General features: G+C 38.3%; 1 pseudogene; it reads right to left on the reverse strand.

The window, feature by feature from the left end:
* Nucleotides 1-102: 102 nt before the first annotated feature.
* LOC132111873 (olfactomedin-4-like) lies at nucleotides 103-9,959 on the reverse strand (annotated as a pseudogene).
* Between the last annotated feature and the right edge of the window lie 344 nt (nucleotides 9,960-10,303).

Below are 10,303 nucleotides of genomic sequence, written 5' to 3' on the forward strand. Positions count from 1 at the left end.
TCCAAGTCATAGTGCTCATAAGACTATTACACAAACAGAAATCCAGCACATTCATTGCTGTTCTATGTTTGACAGCTGCATAAAATATTAATAATTCTCAGGTTACTCATCAATCAAGAGCTTATCTCTAGAGCCCTCATAGTTGAACCAAACATGATAACTGGTGTAATAACCATTGTTGAACATGTAGAGCTTCTGATCGGTGGGGTTGTAGTCCAAGTAAACATAGGAGTCCCTTCTCAAAGGGAATACTAACATAGCTCTCCTGTTCGGTGCGAGTGTCAAAGGTGTAAAAGATCTCCTCAGTTTTAGTGTCTACAGAACTTGTGGCATACAGAACCCCACATATCATGAAAGTGTTTCCTACAGATGGTTTGAATATACTGGTCTGCCAAACCTCCTCTACTTCAAATGAAACTTCATTGATCTTCCCTAAAACCAGTTTACCCTTCGATCCCTCAGTGGCATAGGTTACCCACTGGCTGGACTCATTGGCTGCAAAGTCCAGCTTCTGGTTGGCTGACTAATGATATGACAATTGGGCACTGGCCATAGGAATCACCTTCTACTCAAGTTTTACACTGGTCCTGTTGAGCATTCCCATAGCAAAAGTGCTTCTGAACTGATAGTACAGGGTGTTTTCCCGCATGATGTAGTTGTTTCCAGTGCCTCGCCAATCATAATTATATTGGACATAAAGCTGATGTGTCTTATAGCCCTGTCTCGTGATCAGTTTGTAGTAGTCAGAGTAATGTGTGATTCTGCTGACCAGAGTGTCAGTAGAGCCAGAGTACCAGTACATGTTTTCAGAACCAGGCAGGGGCTTTGAGTCTTTGCCCCATCCTCCATACTTATAACCTGCACTCAGATCTGCATTCAGCTGGCTGATGATGGGTTTGCTAATTCTTCTAATTCCACCATGATTGCAGATTCCTTGTAAAACAAGTAAATAATTTTTTAATTATAGATGATTTAAAACAGAGTTGGACAGTGTCTTGATGGAGAAAGACTTACCAGTGTCGGGATTAAAGATTTCATTATGGCGTCTCTCGCACCCTTCTAGTTTCTGCTGAAGAATGATATATTCTCGACGTGTCACAAGAACTTTTCATTCATTTCATTTATTTATTATACAGGAAAGGTTAAAAAGTAACATTGAAATACAGTTTAAACAGGCCTGACTCAGTTTAAAAACTGGTTTCCAGCAGGTTCCTGTTCTGTAGAACATAAAACATAAAACACAGTTTACAACATAAAAAGAAAAGAAAAACAACACTTTTAAACATAAGCTAAACAAATACAAAGAACTAAAAACAGCAATACAAATCAATACAAACAAAACTAGGACAATTTATAAACAATTAATGAACACAAGTGTAACTGTTCAGTAAAAACAGTTTGTATGCCTTTTTAAAACCTGTAACAGATGGTATTTTTCTTATGTGATATGGGATATCATTCCAGATTTTTGTGTATGTATAAAAAAAAGATTTCTGACCATAGTTATTTTTGTATGAAGGGACTGGTATGAGTGCCTGTGATACTGACCTAGTAAGGCGTACTGGGCCCCTATTGTCTGATTGATGAATTGCATCAAATGTTGATGTAGTAGCATTTTGAATTTGAAAATAAAATGTAATAGCATGACTATTTATACAATGCTGAAAAGTCAGTGCATTTGAGCGTTTCAATGCAATGCAATGATGAGACCATTATGGAAGATTACTGTGGATTTTAAAATTGTATAATCGTGCTATTGGTTCAGTAATTTCTTTAGTGGTAAGAGACCAAATTGGAAGACAGTAAGACATTGGTGATAACACAATTGCATGTAAATAAGTTTCAGAAACAGAAGAGGAAAGATATGGTCTAATCTTGTTATACACAAAAAGTTTCTGGTTCAGTTTTTTTGTTAAAACAGAAATATGATCCCGATATGAAAGGTTTGTGTCAAGTAACACACCAAGATATTTATAAGTCTTTGTCGCGACAAGATCTTGATTTGCAAAAGTAATAGAGTCAGTATAAGAAAGACATTTCCTGGGTGAATGGAAGTACATACATTCAGTTTTTTTTTTACATTGATGGTCAGATGGTTTTTATTTAACCAATCATGTAAACACTGAAGATCCAATGTTAATTTTGAGTTTAGAGCATCAGCATTTGAGTCAGAAAAAAAATCACAGTATCATCAGCATATAGTAAGCATTCTGAATATTTACACATTTGAGGGAGATCATTAATATATAAAAGAAAAGGCAGAGGTCCAAGAATACTGCCTTGAGGGACACCCGTATCACAAATTAAAGATTGAGATATTACATTGGTCCTTATCATAGGTGATCTCCAGCTTATTGTGGCACCACTACGAAAACATGCAAACTCAAGACAGTGATTTGGTAAGGCATGTTCCTGGATCAACAAAGTAAATTTTTTAAGCATAATTTGACATTGTAAACTTAGCCCTCAAATACGATTGGTTTATTGGAATGTTGTTACAGGTTCACCAAAGATGTTGATCCAGGAAAATGCTGTACTTGCTGTGCTGAAATCATATATTCCCAACAAGGAAAGGCTGAACTGTGAACCCACTTTGATTGTTGGCTGTACAAAGCCTCACTTCTATGTTTGCAAGAGTTTCAATGTTGGAACCCTTCCAGTATTGTTTAGGCTGGCTAGTTTTGCTTTGCTATATTGTAGCACCAACTTAGCTGGGGAAGATTGTCAAGCAACATGTTTTTTTTTCTGGTGAAGCTGGTTGACCTGCGTCTTAAGGCACTTAAGAAACCTTTTGGGGAAACCAGTATATCAGCAACAGAGTAGGCCATACATTTTTATTATACGGCTCTGTGGAATACTTGATTCTGATTGGTCAGTCATTGCATTCTGAGGTGTGTTATCCCTAGATAACAACCAATGAAAGGCTCATCCTGGTAACTAAAGTCAGCTCTCTAGTTTCATACAAACGCAGCTGCAGCTACAGTTGTTTTCTACTCTGTAATGGATTATAAAATAACTAAAATACTGGTAGGATTTGAAAACAGTTTTACCTTAAATCAGTATATGTTTTAAATGTTTGTCTACAACCCGAATTGCGGAAAAGTTGGGACGTTTTTTAAATTTTAATAAAATGAAAACTAAAAGACTTTCAAATCACATGAGCCAATATTTTATTCACAATAGAACATAGATAACATAGCAAATGTTTAAACTGAGAAAGTTTACAATTTTATGCACAAAATTAGCTCATTTCAATTTTGATTTCTGCTACAGGTCTCAAAATAGTTGGGACGGGGCATGTTTACCATGGTGTAGCATCTCCTTTTCTTTTCAAAACAGTTTGAAGACGTCTGGGCATTGAGGCTATGAGTTACTGGAGTTTTGCTGTTGGAATTTGGTCCCATTCTTGCCTTGCAAGCTGCCCATACCGTATGCACTTATGCACCCCCATACCATCAGAGATGCTGGCTTTTGAACTGAACGCTGATAACATGCTGGAAGGTCTCCCTCCTCTTCAGCCCGGAGGACACGGCGTCCGTGATTTCCAACAAGAATGTCAAATTTGGACTCGTCTGACCATAAAACACTATTCCACTTTGAAATAGTCCATTTTAAATGAGCCTTGGCCCACAGGACACGACGGCGCTTCTGGACCATGTTCACATATGGCTTCCTTTTTGCATGATAGAGCTTTAGTTGGCATCTGCTGATGGCACGGCGGATTGTGTTTACCGACAGTGGTTTCTGAAAGTATTCCTGGGCCCATTTAGTAATGTCATTGACACAATCATGCCGATGAGTGATGCAGTGCCGTCTGAGAGCCCGAAGACCACAGGCATCCAATAAAGGTCTCCGGCCTTGTCCCTTACGCACAGAGATTTCTCCAGTTTCTCTGAATCTTTTGATGATGTTATGCACTGTAGATGATGAGATTTGCAAAGCCCTTGCAATTTGACGTTGAGGAACATTGTTTTTAAAGTTTTCCACAATTTTTTAACGCAGTCTTTCACAGATTGGAGAGCCTCTGCCCATCTTTACTTCTGAGAGACTCTGCTTCTCTAAGACAAAGCTTTTATAGCTAATCATGTTACAGACCTGATATCAATTAACTTAATTAATCACTAGATGTTCTCCCAGCTGAATCTTTTCAAAACTGCTTGCTTTTTTAGCCATTTGTTGCCCCCGTGCCAACTTTTTTGAGACCTGTAGCAGGCATTAAATTTTAAATGAGCTAATTAAGTGGATAAAAGTGTAAAATTTCTCAGTTTAAACATTTGCTACGTTATCTATGTTCTATTGTCAATAAAATATTGGCTCATGTGATTTGAAATTCCTTTAGTTTTCATTTTATTAAAATTTAAAAAACGTCCCAACTTTTCCGGAATTCGGTTGTAGTTTGAACTTGCTGCTTACTAGCAACTGCTGTCTTCACGGAAGCTTCACGGTCAAACATTTAAACTTAAATCAATATTCTGTGTCTGATTATTTACTTATATGGCAAGTAGCTATGTAATAAGTGGGGTAATGTACATTCAGATGGTTGTTATCACAGAATAACCCCTGAATGTACTGTGCCTGTTGTCAGGGATTTTGAAAAGAATCCTACCTGGTCTCATGGCATTAATCTACCCTTGGGGCATTTTTTAGTGAGATGCGAAATACATACCAACAAGTATATATCACTGCAGTTTCCATAAGAAATTAACACTAGGGGCAGTAAAACTCTGAGACCTATTAATCGTTTTCACACAAATTTACAGTTTTGATTAATAAAGCAAATTTCTTTGCACAATTAATTGAAGAATATCATGTTATGACTTAAAACGGATGCTTTTGAACATTCACATCACACATTTCCAGCTTCATATATATGGGTTTTCATAGATGGTAGGTTTGTTCGGTAGCCCATGTAGTATGGAGATGTACTTGAGAAAAGAGGAGCTCCTTTGAATCCTGAGTAATCACAGATTGACAAAACAGTTCAAATCTGCATATAAGGATGCCATGGTTCCATCAACAAATGCGTTTTGTAGTGCATATTTCCATCACAATAGAGCATTAACTTTCAGCTACAGTCCCCGGGTTTTTGAATTCTGAATCGCCACAATATGTACCTGAAGCAACATAATAAAAATGTGCCAGGGTTCATGTATTGAACCCATGTTTTAGCGCAACTCAGTGGACATTTCTCTTTGAAATTACATAAAAATGGTGTTGCACAAAAAGTACACATAGGTACATATTTTTATGAGACCAAGTTGAAAGAATCACCTTCATTCCATCAAGATTTTTTTTTGTCAAACTAACACCAAAGCTGCTATTTATGCTGATTGAGCAGAGATTTCACCTGTTTGCGTATGGATATGAGCACAGGAGAGGTGGTTTGTATAGAGGCCTGCAGCTCCACAATTAGAGCCTCCACCTGCTTGATCTTGATTTTCACCTCCTCTATGTGGAGCTCACTGTAGGAGTCGGGGTCATCCTCCATCTGCTTGATCAGCACTGTCAGGTTCATTATTTTTGCTACATAGACCTTTAGTTTAACCTCATAAATCTCCACCTGCACAAGATCAGTTAAAGAACAATTAGCTTCTGCATGTTTCCCTTCAGTTTAGTCTCATGAGTTCTAAAGGTTGTACCACACCTTGCTAATCTCCATCTCTAGTTTGTAGTTGATCTTAACTGCTGTGCTCACCATCGAGATGAGCTCTCTGATTGGAAATGTGCTGTTGGGACGGAAAGCCTCACAGATACATTCTCCACCGGAAACACTGCCCTCAGCCCAGGGACTCAGTGCCTACAGAAGACAAGTGAAAGCCATCAAGTCTTTCTCCTCTTCTGCATCAGCAAGATGAATTTACATTTATACATTTGGCAGACAGTTTAACCTGAATACATTTACACTGCATTCAAGGAGTTCACTGTATTAGTTAAGGGAATCATACCCATGACCACCAAACCCTTTCAGGAGCAAGATTGGACACCCCTGCCCTACTGTTTGAGCTAGAGGCACACTACTAATGAAATGATTACTGGGGTTTTGCAAACCTGTAGAATGTTGTATGCCTTTATATCTTCTCGCCTTGTCTACTGTAACTGTCTATACATCTCTCAGTGCCACCTGTCCTGCCTGCAACTCCTTCAGACTAAGTAAAGTTATTACACTAGTTTTGTTTTTCTCCACTGACTTCCAGTACATAATTTAATTTAAGGTGGTACTCTTTGTTTGGTCACACTTTAGTTTGGGGACCAATTCTAACTATTAATAACTATTAACTATTGTGCTATCAGCATTCAGGACGCTGTGCAATTCAGATAAACTGGCACTAAAAAGGAATGATGTCACCCAGTGTCACCCAATCTATCAGTATGATCAAGAATAAAATAAGCAAAATAAACTGATCCTAATTGAGCAAGACACTGCTGAGTATCTTAATTTGGGCTAAAACCAGCAACCCTGTTATTATGTTGAGTAATGAGTAATAAATGATAAATGATAATTCTTTTCTGTTTATATTGATCTCAACTATCATTGGTAAAACCAAATAAATTGTATGTGTATCCTGGTGCCGTTTAGGTTATTTTAAAGTGGTATTTAGTAAATTGCATAGTAAATTTACCAATTTTAACAACCATGAATGAGTTCCTGAAGCAGTAGTTAGGCTGCTAAATGACACAACCATGTTATAGGTGTCACAGTCAGTGATGTGCGGGTTGATCCAAAATGAGCGGGTGCCTGCGGTCGCCCGCGGTTACGAGTCATCCAAAAATATTTTTTTATGATATTCGGGTCCTGGTCGGTCGGGTTGTTTGAAATAAAAAGGCCAATTAATCCTTTGTCATTTATATAGTATACTAGACACATTTTTGAAATACATAGGCCTACACTTTATTGGCTGAATAACTGGCATGAAGATGACGCACAAGCTCAGTCTGCACGTAGAGATGGAGGCGGAAAAGAAGACTGCATGGGGAGCAACGGCGCTGTTTTTGGTAAAACATGATTTTGACGACTTCATTAAGTTTTGTTTTATAGAAATCTCTTTTTAAAATATTTTCGTTTGGTATAAATTGTATCTTAATTTTGATCAATGTTTTATCAATCAGTTGCCCGTATTTAATAAATAAGAAGCAAGACAATGCAATAAGGCACAGACATGATCACTTGCATTGCATGTGAACTGGAGGGCGCCGAAACTCAGCGTGTGCCTCACAGATTTGAGAAATATAGGCTATATATTACAGAAAGCTTGAAATGTCTTCTTTTAAAGTAAAATATTCAAAACAAAATAAATGGGCTACTCTCTGATGATGTAATCCATATGAAATGTACATTTCTCTCTGGCGTTCATGGCGAGTCCACATCGTCAACTTCATCTCTGCAGTGACACAGAAAACACCAGTTTAATTCTAAACAATTAAATGACTCCTTGCATATTTGCGAACCAGTAGGCCATTCTGGGTTGAGCGAGACCCCACGGAATGAGCGAGCGGATCGGGATATTCAGAAATGCACTTTCCGCTAGGTTGACCAGATGAGATTGGCTTAAATTAGGGACGGGGACGGGGGGGGGTGTCTGCGGCCTTGGGTGACGGGATGGGGGGCTTATGATATTAGACTTTGTAGCCTAAACTGGCCTTAACTAAACACATTTTTATTCAAAGATCAACAGTCTGTCATTAGTCTTTAGTCTGCCACAAAAAACAACATTAATATCATGAACTCAAATGTCATTGTAAAAAAAAAAAAATGACTTGTAACAGTGCGTAAATCAGACCTTTCTGTAATGCTAACGCTAATAAGCTTAAACGAAAATAACGAAATAATTGTGTAGCGGAGTATTTTTTTTTTACACAGTGCCGCGAACTGTAAAACACTCCTGTACGCGTACATCACTGTCCTCCTCGCAGCTGCAGCAACTTGCACTCTCTTCATCAAGCTTTAAAACAAAAATTGTCTTTGTGCATATAGATTAATTCAATAAATGAATATCTAAATTCGTGCCTATAGCTGCATATGGTATTTTTTTAAAAACGTATAGAAAAAGATGCTGCAGCCAATGAGCAGCCGGCGGGGGCTGGTTGCAGGACGACTCAACCTCCGCAGACAGTATTTAATGTTTATCAGGCAATAACTACTCAATATTTTGCTTTAGTATAATTTTCGGGACATCAGTTTAGATTTCGGGACTGTCCGTCAATGTCTGCTGACCTTGCAGAAACATACAGATAGACATAAGCAGACTAGACTATTTTAGTACAAATTATGAACTTACTGACGATTTTTTTTATAATTCTTGACAAAATTATAATATAATAAGTTTTTTTTTTTTTTTTTTCTTCTTTTTTTTTTGCCTAGTTAGTTTTGCCTACGTTCCTATGGCCCAATGACGCTACGATGAGCATTTACTGCTTTTTAAAAATGCGGATATATTTTTTTGCAGCCCAAGTTGGGGGCGGGTTAGTTGAAAACGTCGGTCGGGTGCGGGTTATTTATACATTGACCTGCGCATCACTGGTCACAGTGTCTGGTCTGTGTTTCCCTGGGTGTCCACTAGTGGTCTCACTTTCCAATAGGCACCCCACTGCAGGCACCACATTTCCCACAAGCTTTGTCCCTTCATCACGGTTAATTGCACACCTGTTAATTGCACTCAGCAGTCTGCACTTTCATCGTCTTCACCTATCTATATAAACCGGTCTGTTTTCTATAGATTTCATGGAGTCCTTGTTTTCCGTCACCCGGCTTTCTCGTGTTCCCTGCGTTTTTCTTGGTTCTTGTTTCTTGTTTTTGGATTGCTTTCCCTGTTATTGACCTCTAGCCTGTTTTGGATTTTGATATTGTATTACCCCATTAAACACTGCAATTGGATCTTTCGTTTCCTGTGTGCAATCGTTAAAATAGGTTTACTGGAGCTCTGCAAATATTTTACATACCCTTTTATTCACGTAATCAGATTGGGGAATTTTGCTGTCTCAACCTTATGATTTTGAGGCTCATCAAAGTAGAATCACATATCAGTTTCAAATGTAGAACTTTACTAACATGACAAATAATTTCCAAGGTGTTTACATGCAAATAAAACAGCAAAAATAGTGCACAGCAACATACATGAATATAAGAAAGAAAAGTGATACAATATAATTGACAAAGTAAGAAAATTGATCTCAAACTTCGTCCATCTGATATTTAATTAAGAGATCTGAAAGACAGACGGTGCAAGGCCATGCAAGTATTTGTACACCAATAAAAGAAGTTTAAAAAATCAATCCTATAATAAACTGAAAGCCAATTCTGGAAGACCAGGGTACACTCTTAAAAATAAATGTGCTTCACAATGCCTTATAAGAACCTTTCTGTCTAAATGGTTTCACAAAGAACCTTTAACATCTGACGAACCTTACTGTTTCACAAAGGCTTCTTTGTGGTGAAAGAAGGTTCTTCAGATTATAAAAAGGTAAGAAAGAGATGGTTCTTTAAAGAACCTTTGACTGAATGGTTCTTTGTGGAACAAAAAATTGTTCCTCTATGGCACTGCTTGAAAAACCTTTTGAAGGAGCTTTATTTTATTTGTTTTACTGTTTGGCCCAGTGTTTAACGCAGGCCTGGAACTGGTCAGGTTAGCTGTGGGGCTGAGTTTACTACTGGACAAGCTTGGGTTGGACCTCGAGTGTATTCCCTGGGCAGAAGCAGTTTGGTTTAGGGATGCTGGCGAAAAGATTTGGCTGGGAATACGAGCACATGCCTGGTGAGCTCGAGGCATTCAGCTCGAGGCATTCAGCAATACAGCTTCAGATTTTCTCTGGAAAAACCAAGCTCCTGGAGGCATGCTGTGGGCGGAGCTATAATACTGATGTTTCGTGTTGTTTCCATTAACATATATTCACTTATGTGCTGATTTCCGACAAAGACAGAAATCTGATGCAGTTGTACTTACCTGAATAGGGTCTTTTACCATATTTTAACGCAAATGATGTGCAAATCAGACATCAACCTGGTCTTGTTTATAAAACATTCGTCACTGAAATGACCAGAACACAAACACACTTGCTACACTCCATTGCTGCCCCGGAAAAGCAAACTGCATCCACAGTTTGTGTAATGCTAGATTCTTTGAGAAGCTGAACGTGGTAAACTTTCCCTCATATCCAAAACACACTTATTTGGAGACATTCTTGAACGAATCCTATGCAGGGCTGCCAACGATTTCCTGATGAAGTGCGTTTATGGGCGAGGTCTCGCTCTCCTCTGGTCGACATGTGCGCGGGCTTGCTTTCCCGAGAAAAATGCTCATAAGGAGTT

Source organism: Carassius carassius, chromosome 31 (assembly GCF_963082965.1).
Source record: "Carassius carassius chromosome 31, fCarCar2.1, whole genome shotgun sequence".
Classification (NCBI taxonomy): Eukaryota; Metazoa; Chordata; class Actinopteri; order Cypriniformes; family Cyprinidae; genus Carassius; species Carassius carassius.